The sequence below is a fragment of the Drosophila bipectinata genome, chromosome 3L (assembly GCF_030179905.1).
Source record: "Drosophila bipectinata strain 14024-0381.07 chromosome 3L, DbipHiC1v2, whole genome shotgun sequence".
Classification (NCBI taxonomy): domain Eukaryota; kingdom Metazoa; phylum Arthropoda; class Insecta; order Diptera; family Drosophilidae; genus Drosophila; species Drosophila bipectinata.
This window is the reverse complement of record NC_091738.1, coordinates 25,236,362-25,253,182: the sequence shown is the minus strand read 5'-3', so window position 1 is coordinate 25,253,182 and position 16,821 is coordinate 25,236,362. Positions and strand designations below refer to the sequence as shown.

The 16,821-nt window shown below is 34.6% G+C and overlaps 1 protein-coding gene across 7 annotated transcripts in view; it reads left to right on the top strand.

Moving 5' to 3' along the window:
* The window catches only part of Myo81F (Myosin 81F), a 550,527-nt gene that overhangs the window by 6,959 nt on the left and 526,747 nt on the right, over nt 1–16,821 (top strand). Inside the window, exon 1 of one of the 7 annotated variants that reach the window (XM_070279499.1) lies at nt 5,254–5,519. The exons of 5 other annotated variants lie outside the window; for them this stretch is intronic. The gene's annotated coding sequence lies outside the window, so the exon portion shown is untranslated. Of the gene's footprint in view, nt 1–5,253; nt 5,520–16,821 lie in introns of those variants that run through there. One more of the 7 variants, XM_070279500.1, reaches the window with a different exon arrangement.

The window sequence follows — 16,821 nt, the reverse complement described above, 5'->3', positions numbered from 1 at the left end:
TTATCATCATACAACTTTTGCACTGAGATCCGCATTACCACAAACTTAAATTCTAACAATTTCAATTATTCATCTTTTTCTTCGATATAGCGATCATGTTCTTCATTAGTTTACAAAAACCACGTCATCAACTAGCACACAGTCATCCACAGCGAGTCAATAGGTGTCTTCGTTTAGCCCACAGCTTATATCTGAGCAAACCGGCCATCATAAATAGCTCGCAGTTTAATTCATAGGCCGGCCAAATAACAATTCACCGATCATTTTAAAAATTTCATTCTTTTTCAAAATTACGGCCCTCACCGACTTGATCTGTGGTATCTCCATCACCACCTTCATCATTCAGCTCCATGGCTTCCAATCCAATCTGTGGCAATCCCCTTCTCTGACATACGTCTCAAAAATTCGTGAGAATATTTATATGCCCTATTATTATATAACGCCTTAAGTCTATACCGATCTCCTTCTAATATTTCGGTCACTAAGAATGGTCCTCTAAACTTAGGGTCTAGTTTTGTCTGATGACGCTCTTCGATCTTAAGCAATACATAGTCACCGAACTTATATCTTATAATAGTAGCATTAGATTTATCAAATCTAGCTTTATCATAACAGGCAATCTTTTTCCATGTTTTGCTTTGCCATTTCTCTAACTTGGTCAATATCAACAACATTTTCATTTTCGACAACAGGTACGAGACCAAATGGCCTTGCTTCCTTGCCAATAAGCATTTCTCAAGGGCTAACCTTAGTCACTCTATTGGGCGTACAATTAAGAGCCAGTTGAATATCGCAAAGAGCATCCTGCCTTGACCCCTAACCTGTCTCAACCAGCGTTAGCATAGATTTTAGAGTACTCATAACTCGCTCTACTTGGCCATTGGCCCGACTAGCGCCTGTGGCGATCAAATGTAAATCTATTTTTTTAAACAGAGCAGAAATTACGGAATGCTGTACTAAAAAAAACTGCGTCCCTGATCTGCAATCAGACGAGGAGGAACACCGAACAATGATATTAGCGACTTTAAAGCCCTTGCTTTATCAAATCTAGCTTTATCATAATAATAATAACAACTCTCTGTATCCAGCCTCACTGTATGGGACAAAGAGAAAAACTTCGTGAACGGGTCTATTATATATATATTCCTTTGATTATATATTGTATATATAGTGTATATATATTATATATTTATGTATATATATATACACGATTACACGGGATGTCAATCTTCGGTATAGGATGCAATTCGGCATGTACCCTGCCAGATGAGGATTTTGTCAGTCTGCATGTAATACAGTTGTCGACAAATTTGCGAACGTAATTGGACAACCCTTCGATCCAATAATACTCATACATTTTCTCAAGGTTTTTCTCCCACCCATGATGCATAATGGACTCGTTATTTATGGCACATTATTTACGGCCGACCACCTAAACGACTTGGGGATAACAGGGAGGCAACGAGTTTTCCCATTCCTTTGCATTTTTCTATATAGTGTTCCTGCCCTTAATTCATGCGCTTTGGCCAAATCCTCAGCAAGATCATCGTTACGCAATTTACAAACAATAGACGACGTTTCCTCGTCGCGTTGCTACTCAGCTAACAACCAATTCTCAGTGATTTCTGTCAAATTTATATGTTTTTTCATTGTACCTTTTGACTTGACGCGATCTTTTGATATAGGATTTCGGGACAGAAAATCTACGTGAGCCATTCTTTCACCTGGCCTATACTGAATATCAGGCTCAAAAGATTGCATGACTCCGGAGTTAGTTCTGCTTTTGTGCGAGAGGCTTTGAGCGAATTGCAGTCAGTAAACACGACGAAATTTCGACCCTGTAGGTAATGGCGAAAATGCTTAGTAGCATTGTAAACTGCAAGGTTTTCCAGTTCGTATTAATGGTAACGCGATTCTGCTGAGCAACTTCCAGCGGGCCATAAGGGAAGTGGCCATTCTGCTCCCATACAACGACAAGCACTCTCCTTCATTTGGGCGTCCATTTAGCAAATTCATAACGGTGGCGGCCAAAGTCTCTCGGAAAAAATAATTCTCGGAACTGCGTCCATGTAATGCCGGGAAAATATGTCTGCGAGAGCCAGTGTGATGCGGTGCCTTCCAGTGATTTGCTGAGCGCCATTACAAGAGCGCTGGTATTTGTCTCACTCACGCCCCCGCCCAGACTACGTTGACGGAATCGCGTATCCGTCTCGCACGAAAGAACCGAGAAGCAATAAGAAGGAAAACAAGAGTGTACCCACAAATAATCGTTATAATTTGAATTTCCAAAACAATCTGCGACATATTTGTTATAACTGAAAAAGTTTGATATACATTATTATTATAATTTTTATTATTAACAATTAGGTTTTAATTAAAATTAAAAGGTTTAAAAGTATTGATTTTATTAAAGTATTCTATTGTGGGATATTGAGGATATAGGATCGGCGTTTTAAAAAATATTGTTTCTAATGGATGTAAACTTGAGGCAGTCGGTTAGAACGTGTCTTATTGTGTTGGTCGTACTGTTGCAGATCTGGCAATTTGGTACCTGATTACGGTCAAAAAGATGTGCGTGTGTGAGTCAGAAGTGACCTAGGCGGATTCTGGTGAATTTTATGATATCGTTCCTGTTGAAGGTGTGTTTTTTTGGCATTCAGGTCTATGAAGGTTTTATTTTTGTGTATTGAAAGTGTTTTTGGATGTAAATTTTAGGTATCATTGATGCTCAAAAATTAAGGTTTGATGTCATATGGAGTGGTCTAAAACAAGCCGCTTTTGTAGACGTATCTGCGAATTCATTACCTGTTATTTGGACATGTCCAGGTATCCAGGTTAACTTTATTTTTTGGTTATTGTAAAGAGTGTTACGGATATATTTAGCGTAGATGCATTGGGTGTTGGGGTTGGATATATTTTTCAGTGAAGAAAGTGAGTTAGAGCAGATGGCTATTTTTTTTTTAAATTAAAAAAAAATTGGAAAATTACTATTAACTCAGCTGAGTAGACTGATGTATGGTGTAGTAGAATACTGCTATTTATACATTTGTTGATTTAGGTGACGCTAAAGCTAGTTGTATTCTCTGTTTTAGTAGCGTGTGTATAAATAAATTCAAAGTTCTTTAGAGTATTTTTAATTTTAGAGAATAGCTTTTGATATATTAGCAGTGAGAGTAAGATTTATTGAATTTTCATTTAGTTGCCAATTAGGGGCGATCTTATTGTTAATGAATTTTGGTGGAGTAAAGGGCAAATTATGATCTATAAAGAAACGCACTATTCTTCCTAAGGCAGATTGAATTTTGTACTTAGAGAATAATTTGGATCTTTTGATTTATTAAACCAGAGTCAAGATAGGATAGTCAATTCTATCTAAAAAGGACTTAAGTTGACATGAGGCTATAAGGTCACGTCTAATCTCCAGTGGATAGATTCGTGTAATAAATGGTATTATCTCCAATTTTTCTCCCTTTGTGATGTCAATAAGGGCAGGTTGGCTGCTCGTAAAGCAGGTCTCTGTATTTTTGTAGAATTTTTGGAGATGACCTAGACGTAGGCAGCTACGTTTTTCAGCTTGTTTAATGTCTTTTTTTTGTAGGCGAAGATTTCCGTCGCGTAACTTCTTACAACTGACGACTACACCCCCAAATGCAGTGTTGCCAAAGTTTGTTGAGAAAAAAAAGCTGTTTCTGTCGGGAAGAATGTTGCAAAAAAGCTCGAGATTTTTGGTCGGAATTATCCTTTTTTAATTGGTTTATTTTTTCTTCTTTTCTTTTCCTCTTTTTTGCTTGCTCAGGCTTTCCGTCTTTTTTTTTTACATTTTGAAATCTCCGTATATTCAGGTGACTTTGCCGCCCGCACTACTCGACACTTGCCTTCTTTCTAATGTTTCCCAGTTTTCCTGGGCACCGGAACGGTCATTCAGATAGGCCCGTTACTCCATACATAAACCGTCCCGGGTCAACAACCCCTTCAAAAAAAAATATCCCAAATTTCCCTATATATTACTCGGTGGCATCACTAGGCAGACCATTTCCGACTAGGTGGCATCAATAGGGCCTACCATGTCCGACTCAGTGGCATTGCCTAGTCCGACTTATTTATCTGATACAACAGGTGTGTGCAAAGTCGATAGCTTTAAAACTGAGAGATTAGTTTGCGTAGAAACAGACAGACGGGCAGATGGTCATGCTCATATCAACTCAGAAGGTGATCCTGATCAAGAATATATATACTTTATAGGGTCGGAGATGTCTCCTTCACTGAGTTGCACACTTTTGAACAAAATTATAATACCCTCTGCAAGGGTATAAAAATACCCGAATTTTACATGGAGATTCCAGCCCTCACCAAAGAAAGGGTCCCTAGCGAAAATATTAAGAATTTTAATTTTTCATCTCGATTAAGGGGAGGTTCTTTTGGATTTTTCCGAAAATTAAGCAATCTTTGAGAATGGATTGCGGGAAAATGAAAACCCATATGAACTTATGCTATTGAACTTTTTGATTTATTAACGATTAAAAAAAATATTCAATATTCAGGAAATTCAAAATGGCGGCTTCAAAATGGCGAATCTCGTAGACCTCTATATTTCTGCTTTATCGAGTGTAGGGCCGCTGGTATTGAACTTAAATTAGAAATGTATATAATTTATTAAAACTGATGGAATTTCCTATGCCTTATACCTAACGACAATTATTGATTGACATTTGACATTTTTTCTCTTTTTTTTTACTTTGATCTCGTTTAAAAATTATAAATAAATAATTTTTTATGCCAATTTTAGGTATAATGCATACAAAAAAGTATGTACTTTTAAACATTTTTTGAATGAAGGAAATCGGATCTATACGCACTATAAATCATAGATCTAATTAAATTAGTAGAAGTTATTTTCGTCATTTTAGACTTGTGGGACGAACCATATCTTGACAATTTCATGGCACCAATTGCTTTAATTTGAACAAAAACCATATAAAAATATAATTTTTACACCCAAATAGGTTCAAAATCCACATAGGACTTCTAAAATGCGTTCACAAATGAAAGTCTTAGTCATCAAACATGTTTTTCAATCTCAATACTGTGATTTAAATTTAGAAGATTTTTAAGATTTTTTTTTTTAATTAAAAATTTTGTATATGTTCATATAAAATATGTGTTCCTTCTGATTTTACGCCCAATATATGTGATCACAAAATGGGCATGTAAATTTAGAATATTTAAATGTAGGTTATCGTTATTGAGTAATCGATACGAATATCGAAATAAACAATCCTATTCTATTCGACTATTACAGATTTTAAATGTAACAATTTTACAGTTGAATAATGTAGAAGTCAACACATATGCATGAAAGCCCCGATTGTTTGGATAAGCGATAATAATTAAGGTGTTCTTTTTAAAAAATAGCCCTTGTTTACTTGATTAAGGAATATATACTGTAGCTTAAGGTGCAACAATAACTAGTTGGTGCAAAAATCATAATAACATTATTAAATTTGGGTGTAGTAGAAAAGGTAAAATTACTTGTGAAAAATCCATACATACATACTCAAAGTTATCTTTATTAAAAAACACAAAAATGATAACAAAATTATTACCATTTGTAAAAATTTACAGACATTGTTAAACATAAACCTAATACAAAACGGAAAGCGCTTTAAAGCGATTAAATTTACATAGGAACATACATATGTACATATGTATGTATGTATGTACGTATGCCTGTAAAATAATGCGAGTATATAATTATGCAAAATAAAGGTTAAAATATGTTACGGTCAATAAGTATTCTTTAGCTTAAAAGGATATAAACGTATGTGTGATTATATTTTTCAATATAAAAAAACAGTGTTTTAAAAACTGCCGTTCGTTTCATTTCAGATAATTTTGCTTCTGCTTCGAAAAAAACGCCTCCGAAGCAAATGCATAAATTTCAAAGCAGCCAACGATTTGAATTTCTCTGCCTACTGCTTTGCTGTGGCTTTTGATCTTGAGCATAAGTCAAAGATACAGCAGCAGACGAATTTCGGTATTCTTTGGAATTCACATTCGTGAAAAATTAAATGCAGCGACTGTTGCTTGCTTCTTCTGCAGCATAAGTCGACAGTTAAAATTCGGTAGAACTGTCTTTCGCTGCTGGTTTTTTTTTGATTTTTAAAATTGTTTGGTCGTTCAGGTCGTTGGAGAACGCTCGTTCAATCGACAACTGTTAAGAAGACATTAATAATAGTTTGAAAAAAAAGTAAACTTAAATTAATCGCCATAATTTCTAACCCGAGTTAGATATATGTAGTTAGAATATCAAACATTACTTAATGCGTATAACTCGTCGGAGTATTGTTTTCGCTTCAAATACGCTATGACATCGATGTTATTCCTTTGATAGGGGATAGATATTTAATTCCAATAAGCTGCACCTTGCGTCGGATATGCATCCAATAACACAGTGCGACAAAAAAAGAAAAGATGGAGGAACTTATGAAGAGACCTAGTAGGAATTGTTCATTAGGTCGAGTATAGTATAAAACCATGTTTGAAATTTTTCATACACCCTCAAATCTTGATTTATTTCGAAAAATCGGTTTTTCGAAAGTGTTTTGCTCTTAAAAATTCCTGAACGCGTAATTTTAGGCCGATTTTCCATTTTTTTACGTTTTTCAATAGTTAAATGTTGTAGCTTTTGAAAAAAAAATACATCTTTAATTTATTTAAACAGAAAGAATACAAATTTTACAAAAGAAACTGACATTTTTGATTTTTTGTCGTGTTTTTCGAACTTGGACCCCATTTTTTCGGTACAACTTCCAAGAAATGGTATCATTTTTGACACATATCAATATTGTCTCGTTAATTTTGAATAAAACTAGAACAATTTAATTTCGAAATTATGAAAATTGTTGATGTTATAACGCTTTTCCCAAAACATCAGTGTTTTATTGAGGATTTGTTCTTCGGTTCTTTCGGATTTTCTATTTCGCATGATTCGAGATGTACTTGTATCACGGCTCAAAACACCCCCGTTGCGTTTTCTTGGCATTGCTCACTGTACAAAACACTCATAAATAGAATTAATGTATTTACTTTATGATAAAAGATTTTTGCTTAAACACTACTCAGTTTAAATTGAGTATCGTGAGTAATGCTATGGTAGCGTGAGTTTGTCAGTGTGATGATGTAGTAACTCACTTTATATACGATTTTTTGTATGTCGAACAGGATTTAAAAAGATGAAAAATAGATTTTGGCGGATTCTCAGACCTACTCAATACGCTCACAAAATTTTATCAGAATTGGTATAGCCGTTTCGGAGGAGTATGGTAACAAAAACTGTGACACGAAAATATTATATATATAGATCATCATTTTTTCAGATCAGATTTTTGTAATGGCTTGAAAATGTTGCAACAGTTTTCTGCAAAATCCCAAAACGTGGAGTCACCCATGGGAAGCCAAGCACCTCGTGGATTGTCTGGTTGTCGTGGTAGACGTGGGCCCCAGTGGCGATACGGAGGGCTCTATTTTCGAATGTCTGGATAGTCCGAATATTAGTCTTGCTGGCCGTGCCCCAAAGTTGAATCCCGTATGTCCAAATTGGGCGAATAATCGCCTTGTAGATTAGGACTTTCAAAGAGTTTCTCAGCTTTGACCTCCTACCCATCAGCCAATAGTACGCCTTCAATCTTACTTCACACTGCTTTCGCTTTTTGACTAGGTGAGGCTTCCAAGTAATCCTCCTGTCTAGCGCGAAGCCCAGATATATTGGGTTTTCTACCTGATATACTGGATATGATACTATGATACTGGATACTGGAGATGATATATTGGATATTAGTAACGAACTGCAGGATGTAGGCTGCGAGCATTACGTTTTATACTGTGTGTGAGCGGCAGAGATCGGGCAGAGAGATTTCCTATACCCCTGGATACCGGCACTGCCGACCACTGTTTTAGTGTTTTTAGTTTTAATTTTACTTTTTTTTTCTTATTATTTTTGTCGAGGAACTTGATGATATTTTAATTATTTGATATTTAAATGAATTTTGTGCTGATAAATGGACTTTTGAATTAAACAGTTTATAGTTTGTGTAAGAGATGTTTTGCAAATGTTGCATATTTCTAGTCCTTCGTCTAGCTTATTTTCGAAATGATTCAATACTAAACTTGGCAGTATAGCTGATTATGTGGGACTCTATTGGGAGACTTATTTAAAATAAAATACCTAACTGATAGAAGAAAATTTTTACGACTGCGAATTCCAACGACTACCGAAATGCGTCGGCTTTGTGCATCGGCTTTGACTTATGCTTAAGATAAAAAGCCGCAGCAAAGCAATAAACAAAAAAATTAAAATACGCGACTGCGACTTTTTTTCTCATTGGCCGCTTTAAAATTAATGCTTTTGCTTTGACTGCGGCTTTTGGTTTTTTTTTCGATAGCAGAAGCAAAAGCTTATTTTGAAAACTCGTTCGCAGTCAAAGCAGCTGAGAGCATAAATATTACGACTTTTGCTACTCCGTCTCCAGTTTTTTTAAAGGATCATAGGTGTGATATACGTGTGGTGAGTGAAGCGCCAAATTTTACATACATATGTACATGTTGCGATTTTTCGAAGTTTGTAGCGCCGCCCAAACAAAGACGCCCGTGTTTATCGTTTTTTTGGTTGGTTCGTTCACAACAGACATAAGCCGGTAAAGGAAAGGGAAGCACGGGCTAACAGTGGGTACAGTCGATAAGCACTGTTTAACGCATATCCATATATGGTCCGAGCTTGTATAGTAGATGACACAGCATAGAACTGTAAAACTCGCATTTTTGTTGAGTCCGCTCATACGCAAAAATTTCATTAAATTCAAGTCATTGGGCAAAACTCAGTAATAAATAAAAAATCAAAAAAAGCACAAGATTTCGTACAGCTCATTCGCGTACGATGTGAGCATTCGACAGAAAAAAGTCTTTACTTACATTCGTTCAATTCAGGAAATCTTTCGCGCACATTCGCTCAGCCTCGCCTTGAATAACTGAGCAGGTTCCTAACAACTGTTTATTTGCGTATTTTGCTTTATGTAGCTATATTCTTGGGGGCTTGGGCATTAGCAACAGCCTAAAGTTAGCAAGAACAGCAAAACTGAGTATGCAAAATAACGGTGCTTAGCAAACGATCTTTTACTAGGGCACTTTTACTACTACAAAAAGATGCTTTTGATGTTTGTGTGGATTGGGTTACTCAAGATTGCCAACCATTCTCATTAATTAATGGAGTCGGTTTTAAAAGCAACTGTTACATTATATTTGTGGACAGACAATTATGTAAGTAGAGATTTTTTGGGAGTCACCATGCACTACGAAGAAAATTTAGAACTTGACGATATCATTTTGGGCTAAAAATCAATGGATTTCCAGCGATTAAGGGGTTTTTTTTTACTTAATTTAAAAGACTATATTCTTACGCGTATTTTAAGACGTCCCCGAAGACAATATCTTGATAATTATGGAAGTTATGTTTATTTGAAGTCGGCACGGCAGGAGGGCACCTAAGACACTTCTTTTTCTTCTTTTGCGTTTTTCTCGAAACCACTTTTTTCAAGACGGTGGGCATAACTCAAAAACTAATCAACCGATTGACTTGAAATTTGAAACACATCTTCTTACATGGATTTTCCACAGAGTGACGTAGGATTTTTTCGATCCAATGGATAGAAATTTTTTTATGCAATTACGACATTTTTTGCCCAAAACATTGAGTCAAGTTTTGAAGTGCTCTCATTTGCGTAATTTTTTTTTTTTTTCTGAAACGGCTACGTCACTCTGTTCCAAATTTATCACTTTTTAAAAAAAAAATTTGTTAACTTTTTTCTGATGAAAATTGGCACGTGAATCATGCCCACCATTAAGGAGCACTCCGGAAAAACCCATGATCGCCAATGTTCATATCTCCGCCATTTTGAATTGAAAACAAATTTTTTTTTAGAATTTATAAAGCTCATTAGTTGTATTAAATAGAAATCAAAGTGGAAAAATCCTATCTCAACTAGTTTAGTCACAAGAAATTCCTGAAAAACCGTCCTGTTTCCACGCGGTCAGGGTGGCGTAACCCCTTAACTGCAGAAAATGTTTTCGCCAAATTAAGACATTGTTATCTGACTTCGGGGCTTACAAGTACAATGTGGATAATAAAAGGTTTGTGATAGACAGAGGTACAAATATTTCAAAAACATTCAATGACCACGTGCGATTAAATTGCAGCAGCCATTTTCATGCCAACGTTTTGGAACGATCTTTCATTGATTCCTTGAAGGTTTCCCAATTGGTTGAAAAGTTCAAAAACATTATTAAATTTTTCAAAAAAGCAAACACAATATCAATTGCACACGACATTAAAACTTTTTGGCCACGTTGGAACTCCAACTACTTCCTGTTCAGGTCTATTGTAGACAATTGGTTTGACATTAACGAAATTTTGCAAGAGGGGCAAGAAAGTCACCGATTGATGCTGATTGATACTGATTGACTAATAGTTGACCTATGCAGAAATTTTGAAGAGATATTCAAGAAACTGCATATTAGCAGTTCCCCTTCATTATGTTTCGTTGTTCATCAATTAACAAAATACGGCAAGTATGCGAACTTCGACGGAAAGATATACCCGCTATAATAGGATGAAAGGAAAACATTTTAAATAAACTTGGTTCTACTTGGGCTCCAAATATTGGTCTCTGACATCATTTGGGTATCAAACCGTCACGATCGTCTTCTCTTCCAGCAAGCCGTTTGCTGTGCCTCTGTGACATTTGGATATTAAAGAAAATAATTAAAACGAAAATGGGACGGGAAATAAACGAAATTAGAACATTGACAAAATGAATCGTCTTTTACCATTAAACGACGATATACTACATTTTTATACAAATGTAAGGCTAAAATCGCCAAACTTGATTTGCACATGTAGTCATGGCCATCCCGGCTACTCAAGTATCTGTTGAGAGAGCATTTTCAGCTTTAAAATTTATTCTAAGCGAACGACGGAGTTCAATAAATACCCAAAACCTTAACTCTTTAAGGGGTTATATACAGTTGTTATATATGAAAAAATCGATTTTTTTTTTATTGCATATTCTTAAAGTATATTCTATTGGAAATACTCTCACAAAAATTCATAATGATCGGAGCATTAGAACCGAAGCTGTAGCTATTTATAGCGCACTATCTGCATATAAAACTTGAACAAACTTGAAACTTCAAACGCGATTATCTCAGAATCTTTTTTTTGGGAAATTACCTTTGCGGTGGACACGATTACTAAAAAACTACTAATCCGATCAACACCAAATTTTGAGATTATTATGATATTAGCTAGTCCGTGAACGAGGGATTTTCCATTTTTTTGAAAACTCCCTTTTTAAAGCACAAAAAACGAAAATCTTATACCTTGAAAAAGTAAATTTTTTGTTAAAAACGTCGCCATTTTTTTTTTAATCAAAATTTTTAAAAATCCCTCGTTCACGGACTTGATAATACAATATACTAACTAAACTTTTTGTTATGTAATATTTTTTTATGAAAAAATTTAATTAGGTACCCAGAAACATGTACTAAACAACGTCGGTAAAACATTTTTCATAAATATTTTCTATGGTGTCAAAAAAAAATCGATAAAATTCCATATTCTTGCGCGGTACAACTGTATAAACCCCTTAATATAATAGAAAAAAATGAGTGAGAACAGAATTCAAAGTGTTAAAAAGACTTTTTAAGATGACTTTTTCGGTCAATCGGTCTTTTAATAAGGGGCTCTGTGCGAACGTCAATCATATATCTCAGAGAGCGATGTTCAGTAGGCGAGCATTTTACGAAAAGCAAAGTCAAAAGAAAGTAAATCTCCTGCTCTGAGATAGAGTTATTGTCAAAATTTGTTTGGTTTTTCTCATGAACATAAGGAAAAAAAAGGTTAACAGTTATTTGCGAGCTATGGTATTTTTCCATTACTGCGTAAATAGGTTTTCTATAACTATATATATTTCTATAACAAATAACTCATGTCATGATAAATGATAAACTTGAAGGAGAAAATTTGAATTAGGTCCATTGAAATATTTTTCTCTGCAGCATGCTCTGGATTTTAACAAAAGGTATAATCTTCCATTCAAACATACATTTACATTCGGCATTCAATTACTTGATAAAATTGTTTGTTGTTAAGACGATATTCTTTCTCAGTAAAAGAGTAATTTAACAGGGACCGTAAATATTGATTATTGTCGCTATTTTTAAATGAATAAATCAATCACTTCGAATCAACATAGAACAAGCATAATTAGCACGTTTTTATCCTTTAAGGATACACTATGAATATCCTTGATGATTTTTAATTTTTAATTGTTATATTTATTTTTCTATTGTTAATCATTATTTTTGATAAAAAAAAATACAAATAATTATTAAGCTTGAGCAAAACAAATAAAAGTCAAAAATAATGATTATTCGTGATTTTTATTTTTTTTCGCTCAAAATAAAACTCACCAAGCAACAACTTTTGATCCTTTAAGGACATAGGACAATATTGGAGATAGAATAGTTATTTGCGAGCTATGCTTATGAGACATCTAAAAATATGGCTGTACAACGTATGTGTATTTACGATCTTTATTTACGATCTTTCAGTGATGTTTCCAAACTTTTTTATTTTGTGAAAAGTAAGTTCAGTTAAGTTAGTTACGGAAAGGACGGGAAAAGATCGTTCAGCTTTTATAAAACTGTGCAAAAAATTACAAAAAAAAAACAAATTTTCACATTTTTCCAAAAAAATAGTCGAAGGCCTCGTAGCTAGCACTACAACCTAAATGTTAGTATTAGTTTTGTAAGCTTTGCTATCATCTTTTTTTTTTTGCATTGGTATGGGAGTTTGCTCTCCCGTATGCTGAGCTTGGTCACCCCTGCTATAGGATATAGTCGGCCGATCCCGGCCGTTCCGACTTTTACACTACGTGCAAAGGAAAGAAGGGTGTGTGGAAAATTTTAAGACGATAGCTTTAAAACTGAGAGACTAGTTCGCGTAGAAACAGACAGTCGGACATGCTTATATCAACGCAGGAGGTGATCGTGATCAAGAATATATATACTTTATAGGGTCGGAGATGACTCCTTCACTGCGTTGCACACCTTTGACCAAAATTATAATACCCTCTGCAAGAGTATTTAAAAGTCTTAAGCCTTTAAAAAAACACCAAAATTGTGTCATTTCTGATTTTTTATTTATAGCTTTAGGCAGATATAATATAAATACCGTCAATACTTATAAAATGTTGTGAAAAAAATATAATTCTATTTCTAAATAATTCAATTATTCATTCAATAATTTCTAATTTTCCAAAACCTTCCAAACCTTTTATTTTATGAAGTAATAAATTGATGGCATATCCGATCAATCAGGTTCATGGCAGCTATGGGATCCTATAAACTGCATGCAAAGGATAGAAGGATGTGTGCAAATTCATAAGTAGGACATGATTAAATCGACAATATTCTAAGGTCGAACCAAAAGACCAAAAAAAGCTTCGTAAAAGCTTCTTAAAATGCTTTTCACCAACCTTTGATAAAAACTAGCACACGCCTGGCTTTATTAACTTTTAATGAAACATGTAGGGTATATTCTTTTTTTGCGGTGTTTCAGAATTTGGAAATGGCTTATGCATCAATAAGAGCATCAGCTAGCATTCCTGTATTCATCATAAAGCTTACAGGACCAGACGACCGAGGGGCTCTCGAGAAACGATTTGTTAGTATATATTAAGGGGGGACATCTGAGTAGAATTTTGAAAAAATCGAAATTTTTTTTTTCGCTTAAAAAATTCTTTAGGGTCTTAAAAATGACATATCAAAAGATAGAGTCCGGCAAAAGTGTCTAAGTGTCGAAATTTTTCATTCTGCGGCGATGCCTCACAGGTATATCCCACAGTACTTAAAACTTTAAACGCGTTTTTCTCGAAACCACTTTTTTTGAGTTGGCCGAACACCTAACTCGAACAACTCTTAACCTATCGATCTAAAATTTTGACAGTATACTCAGAATACCTATGTCTATCGGCACACGTAGGATTTTTTTTTTATTTTGCTTACTTTTTTTTTTATCAACAATTTTGTGACGTTTTTTGTTAGTGAAAATTGAAAATTTTGTTCAATCAATTGCCATTTTGGAAAAAATCAATATATGGGCATTTCCAAAATCGCGCACGGGACATTCGTACGCGCTCAAAGTAAAAAAACTGTAAAAAGGAAACAATTTTTTTTTTTTATTTTATGTTTAATGCATAGCATTTTATTAGCTTTTTCATTGGTGCAAAGATTGATGTTGGGTATTTTTCCATTTGGAAGATAATTGCAGAAGTCGAGTGATTCGCACGGGACACAGAACGGAAGTGGCTTAAGAGGTCAACCAATTCAAACGCCCATTTCAGCGAATCCAAAAACAATATTTTAATGCAACTAATTTTAAACTTATGTTCATTGATGCCTCTTTAAAAAGGTTAAACATTTTTTCAAAGATAACTTGTATTTTTTTTTTAACGTCATTTGAAGTAAATTCGCACGGGACATCGTGCACGGGACATTTTTTACCACCACTATTTGCGTAATTATACCCTTGCATAGGGTATTGTAATTTTGATCAAAAGTGTCAAACGAAGTGAAGGAGACATCTCCGACCCTATAAAGTATATATATTCTTGATCAGGATCACCAGGAGTTGATATGAGCATGTCCGTCTGCTGTCTTTTTCTACGCCAACTAGTCTCTCAGTTTTAAAGCTATCGTCTTGAAACTTTGCACACACCCTTCTTTCCATTGTCTGCAGTATATAAGTCGGAACGGCTGAGATCGGCTGACTATATCCTATAGCTGTCATGTAACTGATTGATTGGAAATGCTATAGTTTCGGTATTTTTATAGCTAAAGAGCTCGAGTTTTGTATGAATGCCATTTTTAGCAAAATAATACGACATATCAAATTGTATAAGGATCGGCCGACTATATCCTAATGCTGCCATATAACTGAACAATCGGAAATGACCCAACTTTCGTATTTCTGAAGATAGAAACATGTTACATGATTGTATGATTGTATTTTTGGTTAGTTTATCCGAACTACCAAATTTCATAACAATCGGTCGACTATATCTTATAGCTAACATATAACTGAACGATCGGAATTGGTATTTGATAAAAATACCAACTTTGGTGTTCTTGAAAATAGAAGCTTGGGACTTTTTTTTTACATTTTTTATTGTAATTTTTGTATTTTTTATTGTAATTGGTTATATTATAATATTCAAATAAGGATCGGCCAACTTTATTCGATTTTTGCGATATATGTCCGGTTTTAACTGCAAGGGTATATCAACTTCGGGTCCGCCCGAACTTAGGTTTCTTTTCTTGTTTGTACTTACAGTCGCGCACGGGACAAACTTCAAATGATCACCAAAAATACAAATATTTTTTTTCTCCAATTTTTTTTTTTAATATTAACTGCACACTTAAACTCTGTTTGCAAAAAAAATTTGATGCAATTCGAGCAAGTGCTTTGGATCTACGGATAAAAAATGTTGTTTTTCAGTCGCGCACGGGACAATAAAATAAGCGATAATGTAAATACAAATTTTTACCGTTATTGGTGATCGCCTGTTACATTTGCGTTCCTTTTCCATTTATTTAATCTCAAAGTGATTTTAGAAAGCAAAATGGAAAGCATAAGGCATTTATTTTAGAAGTTGTTATAAAAACAAAATTCGGCCTACAAACATCATACGGACAACAGCTGCGTTTGCGCGACTTTGCATTCGAATATTTTGAAATCTGTAAAAGATGAATGCAAAGTTCTTTCAAGTTTAATAAACTTGAACATTTCCTTATGTAACCATGTTGAAAAAAATCATTTTCAAGAACTTTTAATTTTTTGGCCGCGGTGGACCTTTCTGTGGAAATGCCCATATCGAAAAAATCCTACGTGTGTCGATAGCCGTTGAGATAAAGAAACTAACCAAACTTGATTTTTTGAATTGAAAAATTAAGGACGTTAGGTGTTCGGCCATGGACCCCCTTTAAAAAAATAGGGCCTACGAATAAGGGCTGCAGGGCCGCCATTTTGTTTTCGATTTATTAAAAAAAAATTTTATTGTGTAGTTTAAATATAATATAATAAAACCCCATTTACAAATTTTCGATTAGCTGTTTTGATTTGGCCAAAAAAAATTCGAGAAAAACCGCTTTTTTTTGGCCTGTTACTCAGATGTCCCCCCTTAAGCTATTAGAAATTTGTTAAGCTAGGAGGAGTTAGTAAGGAAATTTAAAATTCTATATTTTAAATTTGAGGGACAGGAAAGAGATGTCATAGAGTAGAGACCATTGTAGTTCGAACATAATACCCTAAAGGGCTCATGCAGTGCATATGTCGATTTACAATGGCTAAGGAACAGAGAATTGAAGTTTCCAGTTCTTCTGGAAATGCTGGCTATCTACATCCCCGTTAATAAGGTTATGCAGAAAGACAACACCGAGCATTGTCCTACGATTTGTTAAGCTAGGTAAGTTTATAAGTAAAAGTACTGCTACTGTAGGATGGAAGCTGAAGATTTACATCCCAGTATTGACCTATAAGAGAAAAAGTTAAGAAATTCTTTTGTACGGATTCTATGCGGTCCTGATGTACTCCATATTGGAGACCAGACACATGAACCGTACTCCAGTGTATGCACGGACGGACCAAAGAAATGAATAATGTTTTGGTTATATAGGGGTCATAAATTCTTTTGACCACCTTTTAATAAA